The sequence below is a fragment of the Aythya ferina genome (genome assembly GCF_964211825.1).
Source record: "Aythya ferina genome assembly, chromosome: 2".
NCBI lineage: Eukaryota > Metazoa > Chordata > Aves > Anseriformes > Anatidae > Aythya > Aythya ferina.
The window spans coordinates 149,721,185-149,739,471 of record NC_140297.1 but is presented as its reverse complement, the minus strand read 5'-3'; positions in this window follow the sequence as shown (position 1 = coordinate 149,739,471).

Below are 18,287 nucleotides of genomic sequence, written 5' to 3'. Positions count from 1 at the left end.
GGTCCCAACAGGGCCCCAAGGGTCCTATCACAGCCCTGGGGGTCCCATCACAGCCCCGGGGGTCTCATCATGGCCCCGGGGGTCTCATCATTGCCCCGGGGGTCTCAACATGGCCCTGAGGGTCCCATCACGGCCCCAAGGGTCCCGTCACAGCCCCAAGGGTCCCGTCACAGCCCTCAGGTCCCCACTGCCACCCCGGGCCTGCCCTGACACCCCCAGGCCGCCCTCGGCACCATAAGCGCTTCCTGGCTTCTCAGTGAGTCACGCAGCGTGGCGGGGCGATGATCTTTTAATTAGGGACGGGTTAGGCAGAATTTCCTGTTGTTGGTTTGTCTTTTTTTTTTTTTTTTTTTTTTTTCATGTGTGATGCGAAAGACCTGCCTTCCTTCCTGGGTGCGTAACCGTAGGTCTAGATTGTATGGAGAAGAGAAAAAAAATTAAAAGGGTTTTCCTCTGAAATCACGTTTCCTGCCTCTCGCATCCTCAGAGGTGCCCCGCGTATTCGGGCTGCCTGACTTGTGGAAATGCCAAGCTGCCTTGGTGTGGACAAACAAGCAAAAGATGCAAATGTGTAATCAAGGTTATTCCACCCCAAACAGGGGCATTTTCCAGCGCGCTGCCCGTGCCAATTAAAAGCAGTTCGTGGGCCGCCCTGCCTGCTTTTTGGCATCAGCCACTCGGTGACATCTGCAAACGCCAGCCTCTGGCTTCCCCTGTCACAGCTCAGCCCTTCCACACGGCTGCCCAGCTCACGGCTTAAGCCCTTTCCATTATTTTCCAAGGATGTTGGACGGGGCCCAAGAGAGTTGCATATGAACTTTCCTAAGCCGTGCCTGGCGCTCGCAAAACCAGAAAAGTTGCCAGATTGCTAAAGGATTGCGTTTCAAAACCCGTGTACATGGGCAAAGTGCATTTTTTAATCACATGGTGGAAAGCATAACTCTGACCCAGTAACCGCCCTGGTGCCAAATAAGAGTTAGAGGTTAGGGCTTAAAATGTAAAAAGTGTTTATTTTACTTACATTTGCAGATGGCTGGATCAAAGTGATTCAGACTTTCCTGAGTAACTTTACTCCCCAGCTGCTAAACTAACTGCTACTGAGCGGCTAACTATAAATAAAAGTATTTGATTTGCAATGACAAACAATGTAAATCAAACAGATCTGTGTACTTGATAATTCTCCATAATTCATACAAAAATATTTCTTTATACGAGATGGAATTTCAAGAAATCAACAGCTTAAAACACCGTTTATGGAAACATGAGTTTCATGCCTTCTGGAGGCCCTCCCAACTTCATTTAATATCCTCATAAGTCAAGATTTTAAATCTATTTTTTGCAATACAGGATCAGAGGCAATATTATAGAATGTATTTATATTGCTCTAAGAACATATCAATTAAATGGAATCTATTAAGTTGATTTTCAGGTTTAAAAATGTACATTTACAGGTATATTTTACGGTTAGTATTTAGGCATGGAAGTAAATTATTTGTACAAGACAGTTCCAGAAATCGTAGTGTTACCAAAGTGTATTAGGTCAAATTCATTGATTTTTACACATATGTTTCAGAAAACTTCCAGTGCTTAAGAGTCTTACTGTTAATCTTGGTTAAATTAAATATATATATATATAAACATGATTATGGTACACATGGTATGTATGAAGATGACACCTACTGGATACTTGTAATTTTACAGTTTGCACTACTGAAACCTTCAGATATGGAATAATAAACCAAATTCAACATTGTGACACTGATGTGATGTGACTACTGATTTCTCTTCAGTTGCATATACAAATTCAGGAAAATTTGTCATTATTTAAGATAAGTCTCAACTTCTTTTTAAAAGCAAATTGGGGGGGGGTAAATCCTATTCTATATAAATTCATATTAATACTTGTGGACAAACTTTTCTCAGTTGGGGGCTTCTTAATTTTCTTGTCCCTAAATTAAAAGATAAATTAAGCATAAAATTCCTTTATTTGTCTATATGGATTAATTGTCAGGGGCACATTGTCCTGAAGTCCAAGGTGAAGCTTGTTCCGCATGTCAGTGTACACCTGACTTGGTAAAAGTGTCAAACCTACACGGCTACACCCCATGTCAGGGCAGCACAAAATAACATGCCATAGAGATATGATTGATAATACATAAGACCTTAACACTAGTCAACACTTTCTGAGTAAATTAATACACCTCCTATATCAGGCAACAAGTCAGAAGGTCCCTGATCTATTTATTTCAATGGCAAATATATGTCACTGGAATCCCTCGATGCTCTATACAAGCAGATAGTAAAACGTTGGGGTTTTATTCTGTCATTTAAAAATTACTGCCGAGGCTGTGGGTAGGGTCTGTGCCCATTTAAGACAACCACATCTACAGCCGCTGTTTGGCAAAACTCCTCCCTTTGCTTGAGTGATCTCATGAGCCTTTCAAACCAAAGACTTTGCTGGATTAAAAGCAATGCACCAGATATTACAAAATGACATGGTCGAGCAAAAATCACTTTTTTTTAAGGGAAAAAGAATAAAAATGCGAGGAAGCTTTAGAGTACCATTTTGGTTTCTAACTTCAAGATCCTGAAAACTGTAAAAACAGTATCTTTGCCTTGAAGTACTTTATATAAATATAGCCTGATACAATAAATTTTGTAAGAATTAAAACAGTTGGCTGGTAAGAAAAGCAGTTAAAAACGTGCATGTCAGAAATTAGAAGTTTTAGTTTGCAATGAACATAACAATCCATTAGCTATTTCAAATTTAATTTCTCCTTCCCAAATATCTCTTGAAATGAATTATATGATTTGATTTTACATTTCTTATAGAAGAATACAGCTCTCTACAGCTTATCTTTCCTTTTGTTGTAAGAATTAAAATCAGTGAGGATGTCTACTGCATGGACTGAAACAAACAAACAAAAAAAGGATCATGAAAGGAACCTAAGTGGTTAACTCTGTTTTCTTGTCCCAGGATGATATTCTAGCACGAGCAACTAATGTGCCTGCCTTTTTTAAAGAAGCCAAGTATTTTTTTTTTTTTTTTTTTATTAAAGCCTAATAAAGATTATGTTTAATTAACATAAGCAATGGTGAATTCTGCAGGTGGGCGACCCCCAGCTGTGCCTGGATGAAGCTGCTCTGTGCCTCCTGCAGAGGACAGCTTATCTCATCAGTTCTGCCTGTCTGAATGCCCTGTGTGGCTGCCTAAGGAGGTGTGCTACTAATGACAACAAATTACCAGATAATGCGGAGAGATCCTGGGACTTTCCCAACCCTGCCCTTGTCCTGCCGTTCAGGACAGACTTTTGTACGTGGTGCTTTTGGCGTGGTGCTTGTGAAATGTCTGAACACTAACGTAATTATGGTTTAATTTGGAAGATTTACGCTCACGTGACTGCTTGAACGCTATTATTAAAGGCACTGGTAGTCTTGACCCAAGAATAGTTTCTGCCTGTGCTGCTCACCGCCCTATCTGTCTGGTTTCCTATCTGTGACCAGCACACAGCCAGGTGGCAGGAAAAGCAAGAGATGGGGAATCCAAAGCCCGCAGCCGCCTTCCTGGTGTCCGTCTGGCTACAGGAGAGCTGCAGGGCCTGCCACCAGCCTCCTTCCTCGCCGTAGACATCACTGCCTGCTTGCAAGGCCGAGCTGCCCAGATCCCGCAGGGAGGCACCGCGCTCAGGGCACTGCTTACCTTCGCCCTTTCTGGCCCCAGTTCTCGGTGCTGGGGCCTTTAGGAAGGGCACTGCTTAAGACAGCTCCTCCCTGATCTTTCACCTCCCCTAGTTTTGGTTTGTTTTCCAAGCACTACATGGAAAAAGTGTTGTTTTTCCCAATAACTCTCCCCCTTCCCTTCCTGACACTGTGGCTTCTGCTGCTGAGGTTTGCATTCTTTTCCAGAGCTGCTAACTGCGTATTGCAGACCTGATTTAAAGAGTTATCAAAGCAAGCAAAAAGAATGAATGAGTATAGTTCCATTTTTCTATTACCCTTTTTTTTTTTTTTTTTTTTTTTTTTTTTTTTTTGAGTGCATCTGACGAGGCAGGCAATATTGTGTGCTTACTGGTTGGGCATCACACCTTTTCTTAACACTCTCCCCTAAACCTGTCCTCCCTCTTCCCCAGTCCTGTTATTAATCCATGGCAGAAAAAACAACATGCTTTACTACAAATTACATATTCAGTAAAAATAGCTCTAGGATGTTAAAGCAGTAAAATATATTTAGAGTATCTCAGAGCAGGTACTGGAAATTTGTCCTAGGAATAGGCGTTCAATATGTTTATGGTTTTTAAGATTTGTTTCTTTTGTGTATATATTCTGGGCTATTACTTCTTGATAGCTCAACATCTATTTGTTCACAGAAAAATACGGCTTTCCTAAAACAGGTAGGAAGCTGGAAGAGCCCAATGGCCAGTACAGCTGTATGTTTTCAAATGCCAGAAAAAAGTTCAGAAACAGTGTGCCCGACTGAGAGAGAGAAATAGAAATGCCCCTGTTTTGTGTGGAGCACGTGGAAGAGCAAACGCTGCTGTAATAGTAGTTTCTCTGACCTCAGCCATGTTTCGTGTTATACACATGTAAATGTAATACATAAAATGCAGATACAAGGCTAACTTTTAACCTCATTAATGAAAACTTTCCTTTTGAAAACACAAATTAAATACTAGCTATACACATAGAAACTTGCTCTATACATTGCTTTTCATAGCTAACAAAAATAATTAGATATTACACTTTTTTTTTTTCTGCTTAAAAGGTGATGTGTGGCTGCATGCAGTGGGTCATACAGCTGAAAGGCAAGATGTGGCTATTCTAATTAAATGTACACAAAATGAGGCCTTGTAAAATTAATTCTCTCAGATATTCATCAACATCTGGGATGCAGTTGCAAGACCCCCAAACTACCAAGTGAAATAGCAAATGTCAAGACAGGTTCCTTCAACCTTGGGGCTGGCATTCATTTTACTGTTCATACTACTTTTGTGAAAGAGGAAAGTGGAGAAAATCAGAATTATACTGGACACCAGATGTACCACAGCAGAAAATGCAATCTTCTTGAAAAATCCTTGCTTTCAGAGAAAATCCCAGCTATGGGAACATTCATCTTTCTGACCTAACTGACTGAGGCTCATCTGCCAGGGCTTTCCTCCACTTCTCAACAAGACTATATTGAATGTTACCAAGCAGCCTTGAGGTTCATGCTATGATTGCCACTCTCCCTGAACCCCACGACCAGAACAAAGCCTTAGCAGAAAAAAAGCTATAGTGAAAAAGATCTCTTTTCTGAAGTCACAGCAACCCTGCCCATGGTTCCCCTGCCCTTTGCACGCACAGTGCCAAGCAGGAGCTATTTGCTAATCTGTGGTCTACTAAATTTAGCTAGTTCCTGATAACTGAAAATGGTTGACGGAACTGTACAGCTGGTCAACAGTTAGACCATGTCAAGTTAGCACCAGTTAGCTAAAATAAAAGTAGTTAAAAATAAAAAGCTGAAAGCTGCTCCGTATCGTGACAGGTTTTTTGATTAATGAAGCACACTGGAAAGAATCACTTCCTGTCTTCAGATAAAATGACATGTCTCAGGATGATTTCAGCCTTCAGAAGAGCTCATCTGGGAGATACTTGTTTATGGGCCATCCATGAGAGACAAACGTGGAGAGAATCAGAGCTATTTTGGAAACCAGACCTGCTATGGCAGCAAACGTGGTCTTGAAAGCTCCTCCCTGGCAGAGGAAATCCTACCACGGCTCCCATGGAGCTATGAGTCTTCAGCAATGTGTTTGTAAAACATTGCAGCTGGTCAGCAAAAAGAGTTGTGAGTGTTAGCCATGAGTAAGGCTGGGCTAGAGGGATTAGTGTAATCAGGGCTGCATACAGCTACCATCTTGGTGAGGGGTGGGAAGAAGAATATCATGGTTTTGTCTCACATCAGCAGAGCCCAAGTGATTTGTAGTATCGTGGAACAGAGCTACGACCTGTCTAGCATTTCCTCTCCCAGGGAAATCCAGACCTTCGTATAACTGATCATAAACTTGATGGGTTTGATGCAGACCAATGTTCAGCAGATTTTGGCCTGACATTGAGCACTGAGCTGCAGCGCTGAAGCTGAATGAGCAGTCAGCCTCACTTCCTCTGCTGATAACAGAAAGCAATAAGGCTCATTCAAAGGCATTTCAGCACTTTGGCTTTATCATTTCATCTCTCTGGTTTCATCACCATCTAGAGATGCCTTGGGTGGGATTCCTCTGAGCTGACTGCCATCTAAAGTCAACTTGGTGTCAGCTATGAAGGCTTCCTGAGCAGTCAGCTGAAGAGAGACAGGCACTCTTAGACACTTATCTTTAGATAGGTGAAGTCCTTCTCCGGAGATGCCACAGAGGACAACCTCTCACTGCCTATCCAGGGAACTGGGATGGTTCCCAACCCTTCATTTGACTTGAGCTGGGTGAGAGAAGGGTGCCACGAAGGGCTGGGTAGCAGTCTCTGTCAGTGATGTAAGACATGGCTCAGTAAAGTCTGGGAGGGTGCCGAAACTAGCCCGACTGACTTTTTTTTACATGCTCATGTAGGTGGTTTCAGTTCTCACACTATCCCTCCTAACCACAAGTGATACAGAGTACAGAATTTCTCTTTTGTTAACCAGTTCTATATTTCACAACCGAGGCACTAAGAATAGAAACATCCTGAGCAATTCAACCATTTCTTTTTAAGATTTGATATTATTTGCACTGATATGCATAATACATATAAAATAAAATACACAATATGCATGTAAAATCTTGATTATTTGCATATGCTACAAAGATTTACTGTGTACATTTGATACTGAAAAGAACATCCGAATCAGTGTCCTGTTTTGAAAATGTCACAGCCTGTTCTCCTTTTTCTCTCGAGTTCATTAATGTAGAGCTGTTTTGTGAAATGTTTTGCTATTGATATGGTTTCATTTTCCAACAGGATGGCTTTAACCTAGGAAAAAATAATCAGCATTCTGCTCTTTTGGGTTAGTCAAGATTTTAACTAAAAGGAGTATTCATGAGCATGAGATCCAGAGACTGCATAACAGGCTGTGAAATTTCAACCAGTTCTTGCACCTAAAATAACTAATATTTTTCAGAAAGAGATTCATCTTAATTTTGAAAATCATCCTGAGGAGCAAAGAAGTGATTTCAGAACTTAATGCTTGACTTCTAAACAAGGCTTTACTCCTAGTTAGCAAATCCCTTCAAGCTTTGCAAGGCTATATCAAACCCTAGCATTGGCTTTGATTAGAGCCACGTCAAATATTTGCCTTGGAATCTGATACCACACGAACTTTGCTTAGCCCCACGTTCCACTGCAACTTTTGTGTTTAACAAATGCTCACAAAAAACATCATTCCAACACTGGTTGCCTATAACATTCACCGAAACCTGCCATTTAAACGTAAAGACAGCTCAATAATGACAGTCTCGGCTGAATGTCTCCTTTAGACTTGGAATAAATGAAACCCTCGGGATATTTGCAGGTATAAAAGCAAAAGGTCGTACAAATCCTTCTGAGCCGAGGGAGAGAGCTTTTTCACAGCTTGAAAGCTAAATCACTCTTTATAGTGAAACATCACATCTCAAAGCAAAATTTAATTTCAACCTGCTCGCTTGGTTGATTGCTTTAGACGGAAAAGCCCGTCCAGTACGAACACCTCAAAGCACATTTCCAGCCCCTAGATTCGTGGTGGCCTGGCCAGAAGATGGCAGGAGTGTTTTGTGGGAGGAAGGAAAGAGTGCCAGACAGGCAGGTGTTCTGGACTGAGGGATTAACTAATTCATGGTCAAGACTTGAAACGTTAACATTAATTTAATTATCCATGTGAGGGTTAAACTGTAAGATAACAAAGGATATCAGGATTTTTAATAATTTACAGCTGCATATGTACAGGCGGAGGCAGGCCCCTCTGACCCCAATAGCATCACCAGTGTGGGATGTGCTCCCAACACAGTGCCAGTTTTGCACATGTGCTGCCCCACAATTTCTGAGAAAACCATGGAAGAATCCCACACCATTAAGTTACAAATATTACCAAACCTCTCCCAGCTCTGGGCTTTCTGATCCAGCATGCACTCACAAACTAGCAGATGTCTTTTTTCGCCTTATGAAATTATACTGGATTATAATATGTTAATTTATTTCCTTTTCTCTGTTACTATTTTCTTCCTTCTGTAACTTCAGCCTGTGGAGGTGCAGGGATAAACCTGCAATGTGTTTAGATACTGCGTTACAGTTTGACACTTTTCTCTCTCAGCTACCCAAGACCGGCAATTTCCGAATCCTTTCTAGAACTGCAAACAGTCTTTTATTTCCTTAGAACTGGAATAATTGTGGCTGTCATTCTAGCTGGTGGAGACTGGATAAAATCTCTTCACCAACTTACTTTTGAGTTGGCTAGAATTGCAAATTTAGGAAGTCAAAACACTTGCTTCCCACTAGGGGTGAAATGTTCAGTTTTTGCAAAACTCCTAGCGACTCACCCATCTGGCATTCCCCAGTGTGGAAATACCCCGTATCTGTAGAGAAAACAAAGTCAAAGAAATACACATAGTGCTTAGAGCAAAATGCCATGATGCTCTTAACATCTCTTCACTTACGCGAGATTATTTCACGGTTCAGTTCCAGGAGTGCACGAAGTGTAACTTTCTAGACAAGGAGCTTTACTGTAATTTGAGATACTCCAGTTCACCAGAGAACTGACCTGTTGGCACTGATTTTCATTCATAGGCTTTAACTGATCTTTCAGATATCCTGGGCACAGGTCACTGGTTCCCCTAAAGGAAAGGACAGAGGTCTTAAAGGTAATTTAGTTTTCTAATGGAAACGAGCACAGGGAGCAAAGGACAGGATCTGAAGACATGGTAATATTGCACAGCCATTTGTCAAAGGTTTTAGGGCCAGACATGTTATATTGCTGTAATCAAGCTGAAATGTCGTAAAAGTGTGTGCAACTGAAGCCAGGCCATTGCTCACCAGGATAGAAGGAACTTTCTGTGCACATGGAGGTGGTAACAATAATGCTGATGCAGCCATGCGAGAAGTTGCTACTAGTGAGGAATCCGAGAGTCTTAAATTAAGAATTTGGTTAATTGTGGATTGTGGATGTGCATTTTCAGCAGCAGATTCAAACGCTCAAAATATATTTCCCCTTGCCAATTTTGTTTGTATTTTTAGGGTTTGTGGGTGGTGGTTGTGGTGGTATTGTGGGCCTTTAACTACATTTTGGGTATGACCTTCACACACTAAGCCCCAGCAGTGACTGTATGCCTGCATGCACTGGCACAGCAGTGTGCTATTTACGTATTGCTAACACCTGAACTGGAATCACCGGACCCAATCACCCAGGGGCTGCATTCATTACAGAGCAGGCAGCGAGCTGACCCCTTGCAGAAAGTCTTCTGTCATTGCTAGGGTTGGGCTGAAGCACTGAGGCTGCCCCAAACCTCCAGTCTATTCAATCACTTTGCTTACAGTGAAGGAGCAGGGAAAGATTTGGGGGGAGAAGAGTGCTACAAACAAAACAGAATGTGCCACAAAGAGGGGAAAGAGTTTTATCCATGCATTTTCATTAGGAAGACTTTTATTGACCTGATCTCCACATACATATTGTAAGTAGTTATTGTCATGAAGAAGGAACAAAACAGAAGCTTTAGATTTTTCACTACTTGAAAATATATGCAAAAATGATACAGAAATGATAGATTTCTTCTGCTTGTTTGAAAATGCAGTTTCAAATTTACCTGCAAAGCATTATATTTATTATACAGGAGGCTGAAGAAACAAAGCATAACCCCCTCATCCACAGTACTTCATGCTACAGAGATGATGCCTGTCTTTCAGATGAAAGCATTGTAGCCTTAAAACCAAAAGGTATCCAAACCAGTTGATTTATTTGGGGGGGGAGGGGAGTGGGGGTGGTAAAAGTCTATTGGTATTCACATTTTCTGCATTACCTTTGATGGTAGGACAGAAAGAAGATGTCATAATACCCAATAAAGTATTATTCAATTTGGTATTATAGAAAGCTTTCAAGCTACAAAGGCAGCTCTGCACCGAGAGGGGTTTCACAGTGAGCTGTGGAAAATCTGACATTGATGGTTTTTATAACAGCAGGGCAGAGAAATAGCTAAAAGGGATGCTCTTGATGCTTTTTTTTTACCTTTGAATAGCAAGAATATGGATAGTGGGTATTAATTTCAAATAACTTAGCATACTGATATTACTGATACTAGCAGATGGTGATGAATTGAATCAAAATTATTATACTCACTTATTTTATTAATTTGCGTCAGTGTCTTGACTGTCATAATATCTGTGCAGAAAATGATGTGAGTGTTTCTAACATTTGTATAATGCTGCTGTGATGTGTTATGTTAAGCACTGTTTCATGGTGAACTGAATGGAAAAGGGATCCTGCTGGATACAATTCTGGAAGGAGAAAAATTTTCCCTTTTACAAGCTGGACAGTTCCTCAGCCTAGCTCAGCGTTTCCACACAACCCGAATGCCAGTACTGCTTTTGAAGAAATGTTCCTGGAATTGCAGCCTCAGATTATTCAGCATCAGTTTTCCCCAGATGCAAAGAGTCTGCAGATATCAGCTACGGAAAATATTTGTCTGGCATGGCAATTCTTATAAAAGGATCTTTATTTGCACTGTCAGTGAAAAAAATACGCCCCATTCTCCTTTTTGAGCCAAACTCTTGCTCCCTAGCCAGAGTCTGATTAAACAAAAGTCGCTCCCTGCTGCTGAGAGCTCTGTGAAGCCTTTTCAAAATTGCAGTGGACAATTCCAGGAGCAATTCTGGCTCCTGGATCCCTCCTGCTGCTCCTAGGTGCTCTGGCCAGGGTCGGTAATGCTGCTGAATGAGCCATGCCCTCTGCAGTAAGCCATCCCTGAAATCTTTCCGGACAGGGCTTGATGTGCAGTGCTTGCACTGGCTTTAGCAGGATTTGGATTAGGTCATCTGGGTGCACTTTCCTGATCGGTTTGAACTGACTGACATCTGTGCTGCTGGTGAAAATGCTGAGGAAGAGGGTGGGCTCATGCCTCGTGCCCTGGTGGATGTTCTCTGAAAACTGCTTACACTGTTTTTTCATCTTCTGTATCTCAGAAGCTTACACATATGCTAAAGATTGTTCCTGTAGGTGCTAACAGCCTCAATAAATTTTCCAGTATCTTTATTTGTTCCTGGCAACACATATAAAATGTAAGCTGGTAACATAAAATACTTATAAAGGGAAGAAGAATATATAGATTTTTTAGAGTTTAATTGTTTCTTAAAAAAATAGTAATAATCTCCATCATCATTAAAAGCTAAAGCATTTCCACAAAAAATAACCCAAAGCAATATTTTCTTGGAGTCAGAACAGGACTTTTTAACAACAAATATATATATATATATGTATATATATATAAAGTAATCCCCGTTGGTTCAGCTCTTCACAGGAAAAATAGTGGTTTATAGACTGACTGGCTCAAATTCTTACACATGCATACTGTTGGTGATTGTGGGAGGAGAGGAAGAAAGCCATGGGAAGAGCCTGGATACATTCAACCTTCCAGATATGTGTCTGCCTATCAGGGACTGAGTGGCCCATCACTTTATTATTCTCTTTGATGCAGATTTTTTAGCTCTTTGATTTATTTTTTCTCCCAGAAGCCTGTTTGAAAATAGCAACTGTCATGCTTGCAATGCTTTTCCTCTTGTGTTAGAAGGATTACTTCTTGTGTTACAAGAAACATCTGTAAGGATTACAAATGGGCCACAGAAAAATGATTGATAGGGATGTTTGTGTGAACTCTGCACACTCCAAAAAAAAAAATCTCTAGAAAGTACAAAACAATTGTAGCCATTGCCCAAAGTCTGTTATACTGGGACCACTCATACTGTTGGTAGATTATTTCGTGTTTGCTTTGTGTTGTTAGCGCTGTTTTAAACCACTCATTTGTGTTCCTGCTGAGTTATGTTGCAAAATTTAATCAATATTCCATTTCTGTTAAAACTTTTGTTTCAGCAATTGACATAATATGCTCAGTTTTCACTTCTTCCTCTTTCTGATTTTGTATTTTAGAATAACATCTAGGTCATTATTATTATTATTTCTGAAATTGAGTGACTTTTGACCATAGGGCCAAATTATCAGCTGGTTGTATCATTGAGTCCAGTGGAATTAAAGAAACTGATTTAAACTAGCTGAGTCCATGACAAATGGAGAAGGTTTTTATAGACTTTACATTTCTGATTAATGACACAAAATGAAGCGGAACCGTCTAAATCTTTTCTAAGAGAAAATGCTAAGTACAACTGTCATTTAACTTGATTTCTTCTACTGTAGCAGCGAACATTTCATTAATACCAGTCATTTGAGTCAAAATTCTGTTTTATCAATACTGTAGAATGCACTACAAGGTCTAGAGCAATGAGTGTTCAGCTCATTTCAGATGGAAGCTAGCTGTGGGTGAGCCCACCTTACTCAGTGGAAGTTTAGCCATTGACTGAGCTGCTGGTTGGGATTTGCAGCTCTTGTATTTGAAAAGACGGCCAAGAATAGTTTTTGTGTCTGATTACAAGGGCTTAAACATTATGGTGACAGGTACCCAGCATTACTTTCCTAAGTAACACATAAATAGTTGTTTAAGAGAAGCTGATTTTCTTACCTGTGGTAGTTCTGAGCCTTCAGTGCTTGTGCTGACGGAGACATTTTATCTTTCAAGAGATTCATTCCTTAGGTTTCTAGTTAATCCCCAGCTACATGCCCTCCTTCTCCTGTTGTGTTCTTCAGTCCACCATCCATCACTGATATCCATCCTGGTCATCATTCCAGTCACCATCAACTCTCAGCAGCTTTTTTAAAGGAAGGAATCAAAAATAGATGTGTATCATGTCTGTGTGAAATAAAAGATTTGAAAGCATTTTCTTTTACAGCTGCCATATTGCACTGTGCTCTTCTTTCTCTGTTGTACTTAACATAATTATACTTTCAAAATATACATTGCACCTAGTGCATCTTTCTCTAAAATCCAAGGTGCACGTTGTGAGCTATCTGACAGCTACAACAATCAGTGGAACAGGGAAATTGCAGGTCCTGTAAACCTGGCCTGGATAAAAGTGTTAACCAATAACACACAGAGAATGTTCCTGGGTTGGACTTGGGGGATTAAACAGCATGAGCTGATTATGCTAATTTTCTTCATCTCTTAATATCTTTGGATTGCCTTGTTGAAGTTGAAAGAAAAACTCCGAGTGATTTATGCAGAGAGACATTTCACCCTTCATTTCCCAGGAAGACATCTGCTTTATATGGTAAGGATCTGCACATGATGAATGTGAATTTGTTCTCTTTTCAGCCAAACACTTCCATCTGCATGGAAGAATTCGGAAGACAATAGTAAACGTTGTGTAACAGAGTTGTTTTTGCCTCTTACCAAACTTTAATACACTAACCATTACTTTCTAGCACCAAATACCTGGCAGCTTTTCACTAATATGTTGGAGAAGGAAATTGAGTCATTTGCTTGCATTGCCTCTCCACAATTTCTTATTCAGGCTGTTTTCAAACCCATCTAGTTTTCACATTATTTAAGCAATTAGCCATATGAAACCTCTTGTTCTCACTTTCCTCTCCCTGGAAAGTAATATTCCAGCAGATAAGTCCATTAAGCTCCTGTTCAGGGACACATTATCACCTCTGCTGCCATATACGCAGAGAACTGGCTGAAGCAAGGACCAATTTGCTGTTTCCTAAATGTCCCCTGCTTCCATGCGTGCTTAGACATCATTAGAGATGATAAATAAGGTAATAAAATAAGCTGAACTGTAAGCAGGAAGAGAAGGAAAAACTCTTTCCTTAGCTATTAGCTGTTTTTTTTGTTTGTTTGTTTGTTTGTTTTGTTTGTTTGTTTGTTTTAACCATCCTCTTTAATATTTGCTTATGTGAAACAGGAAGATTAGCTTACACAAGCAGTTATAGCAAGAGGTGGGAACCAGCAGCTTTTTAGGACTCATTTATCTCATTGTGGTCTATTGAAAGCGATTTGTGGACCTCTCCTAATCCCTTTAAGAAGACGCATTCCCACAGCAGAGTGCTTGGAGACCAAGCAGAGTGCTTGGTCTCTTGCAGGAACGAGAATTTTGCAAGTGAATTGACTGGGGTGGGGTCTGTGCTGAAGCCTCTTTTCCTTCCTACCACACGTTTTGTCTTATGGAGCCAGTTCCAAGCTGGCATCTATTTCTTGGCAAGGTGGCTCTCCTGGCCCAGGATGAGAGGGCTGCAGCTGCAGCTTTGATACCTCCTGGTGGGACATGTTTTCCATACCGCTTGATGGATGTGAGCCTTTGGAGTCTTCCTTCCCTTCTCCAGGCCCGCATTACGGCTGCACACAGAGCTGAGTAAAGCCTCTCACCCAGTGTCGTCGTTAATCCAGGTGTTGTAAAAACAGTGATGGTGCTGGGTTATTGCCATACGAGAAAGCCAGAATCTTACTGGAGCTTTACTTGCCATTAAAATAAAACAAAGGCAGAGGAACAAGTGCAGTGGCTCCCAAGTGGTTGGGCTTGGAGGCTGCCAATTGATGTCGCCAGCTGCTAATGGCTGCATGGCATGGGCACCGTGCTCTGTGGTGGCTTGGGCTCTGCTGGCTGGGGACACAAAACATCTCAGAGATGTGTCATTAGCTGCGTCTGGTCTGTCAGATTGCTCCTGAAGTGACCTGTCCTTGCCGGTCACCTCACACAAGTTTCTGCATCGCTTTGGTCCTTCCCAGCCCCTTTTTTCTCTCAACGCCTGAATTCTTGGACTGGGGCCTGAAAGGCGTCAGCCAACGATCCTCCTGCTCCTGGTTCTCCACTGCCCACCTGGGATCCGAGCAGAAACAGTTGTAAGCAACAGCCTCAGCCTCCTGAGATGACTGCATGGAGCAGTTTGGTCTTTCTCCAGTGTAACTTACCTGGCCTTATCTCACCATGGGTAACATCATTTCAAAGTATTACGTGGCAGCTTCACCTATGCCACAGGCATCGTCATCTGTAATGTAACATATAGAAGTCCCTATGTTGCTTTTCCAGAACTAAGTAGAAAAACACTTCAAGTAGAGGGAATGAGTATAAAATCCCACATTTTTGGATTGTTTTTAGACCATTTGAGTTGCTAACACTATGTTACTGACTTGGACAGTGGAACTCCATGACAGGTAATAGAAGAGATTTGGAATGAACTAACTTAGTGGGTGATATTTCTGACAGAAAACATCCAGGACCATATCCCACTAATTTAGGATCTGTAAAACTGAATATCCACAGCAAAGGCTGAGAAAACTACTTTCTTTTTTTCCCCACAAGAATGTCCTAAAGACAGTGGAACTAAGATAAAACGTAGCAGTCTCATTTTGACATATAACCAAAATTCCTCTTTGGGGTTTGAATTTACTTGAGGTCCTACTGAATCCTTCTGTAACATCAAAAGCCAAACTGAACAACTGGATTTTAATGAAGTGTTTCTCGTTCTGGTAAGAGTCCAGAAGAAAAAGGCAGTGTCACTGCAACATTAGAATAGATTTCAGGACGAGGAAATTTAGAGACCAGCAAGTCTGAATCCATCACACGGTCCAACAATAAGCTTCTGAGTTTCATAATAACTGATCAAATCTACGTAAAGGTATACTATTCCTTTCAGCATACAGAGCACAATAAAACAATTATCTCAAAATTAAAGTGTTCAAAGACAGCTAATGGTAAAGATGCCATGAACCTTCAGAGGAAAAATAGTGACAGTAGGTTTCACTCCCCCTCACCATCTTCACGCCTCCAGAACTAGCAGAAATAACACGGAATGTCAAGCACAACATCAAAATAATTCAAGGGTGATTTACTGTTCCTAAAATATTTCTAGCCACATAAAACATCCATTCGTATAGCCTGCACATGCGTCTGGCTGACCATGCAAGCCAAAATGTATTTCTAACTCCAGCTGTTTCTCTTGATGCTGCAGGCCCAAAGTCTGAGCAGAGTGGGTCATCAGAGGAAGGCCATGCTGTGCTGGTGGAGCTTCTTCTGTAAGATTCTGTAATGAGATCTGAATTGTGAGAAGGAAAAGAAACAAAAGAATTGGGATAGTTTAAGTAGGAAGAAAGGAAACAGAAAGCTAATGGGGCATCCCGCAGGGCTGTGAAGCTCAGAATAATAGATTTGATTTTAATGAAGATGATTGTGAAAACAAAGTGCTCCAAAAAAAAAAAAAAAAAATGAAAAAGCAAATGCCACCCAGTTTAGAAAATGTGGGTGGTAGGAAGAAGGGTGACACCATTAGTCACAGATGAAAGAAGGGAAGGGACAGGTTTGTGAAGAAAGAAGCTGAGTTCAATCACTATTGTGCTGTGCCTATGAAGTTGCACAAAGCCAGACAGTGACAGAATCTTATTGTATGTCAAGGAGAGAAAATCGACTTTGTTCATGGACTTCAGAGTTTTCAAAAAAAGAGTTTCTGTATCATTTACACACACCTTTACAGAGTTATATAGCAGGAACAGATGAAATTGGAATAAGGTCAAAGAAATGTGAATATCAGGAAATATATAAATTATATCATATTATATTAATTATATCATCTTATATTAATCATATCATATCATGTCATATCATGAATGAAAGAACTGAAGACACCGAATGGAAGAGCTCAGCTGAAAAGAGCTAAACATTTATTTGGACAAGGACATGAATATGGAAAATAGATATGAACCCTTATGTTTCAGGACATAAGGAAACTGTTAATAATGCACAGTAAAGAAGACATTTATCCTTGTATTGCTGCATGGTTTCTTCGTCATTGCTGACAATCAGACACTGGACTAGATAATGAAGCTGGCTGGTATAGCCTAACTTAGTATGATAATTCTCTTAGGATCTAGAAATTAGTTTTTAAGATAATGTAATTGATTTTGTCTTTAAATGACTTACTTTTGCAAGTTTATGAAGTAATGCAAACTTTCAAGTTTGCTAATTCAAATGATTGCATGAAGACCTAGAAGTTCTGGTGGTCAGATGTAGCTTTAGTATAAAATTAAAGAAGACCACAGAGACTGGTCAGTTTGGAAATTAATTCTGCAGACATTTCATTGTATCCGAGCTCGTGATTCCTTTAGCTGTAGTGAAATGCCAATATCAGTGTGCAGAAGCAGTTGCTCCCTGTACAATAATACAGATTTCTCCAGTATCTGTGGAGGAAATGATCTTCAGAGTTTTGTGGTCAACAAATCACCATCACAGGACTAGACAAATATCATGCAGTGGAAAATCTCCATTAAGAGTTAAGAGCTTATGTTCTTTCTCTTCAGTCTCCCTAATTTTTATCATAGACACAACAAATGATAGATAAGGGAGAGATTTTTAAAGTAAATGGAGAAAATAATAGAATTTCCAAATTTTCTGCCAGCAAAAAGTCTGGCTGCGAATGTTACTGTATGGCATGCTGTACACATTTATTTGTGTTGTCTGTAAATTATTTTCTTTGGAGATTGCTGGCAGCTTTTACCATGGTGATTTTCCTGTGTTCAGGAGTACTTACAGAAGCTGCTCCTCCTTTGTCTCTATCTGCGTAATAATCCTGAAAATGAATGAAATGATTAACGTCACCCTTTCTCCCAGAGCTCTCCTGTTTTTCTCTAGCTGTGTCCCTGTGTGTGACAGCTCCGCACAATCCCCTCAGGAAGGAGCTGTGCTTTAACCTTGCCACAGTTTGGAAGAAATCGGCACAGGGTATAGCTGGATTGCTGCCTGGAGATGGGCTTTAGATCTAAATTTGCTACTGGATTTTGTGTAACCTGCTGAGAGGGAGTATTTCAGCAAAGAGGTAGATTTCATATAGCTAATGAGACCATGTCTGGCATGCACAGAGAACTTCCGCAGGGCTGGAGCAAATCCTGCCCTCTCTAAGGATGGTAGAGAAGACTTTATGCTGATTAATCATTTTTTAGGAAACATTTTAATTGGTAGATGTATAAATGGATAAAAGGAGATGTGTGCAGTACATCAATATTCGGTATTAAAATCAATATTTTATATTCATAAAGGGTTTCATGCATGTTTAAATGAATGGGAATACCTTAAAATCTACCCGCATCATGATACAGTGTGTTTGTTCTTATCATTTCTATTTGTTACCACTAGAGGTGGTGGCCTCTAGCAGTCTCAGTATAGGCTATGGCAAAGCTGAGATTTTGGGGCAGATGTAATTGCTACTGACAGTTTGTAAAAGCTTA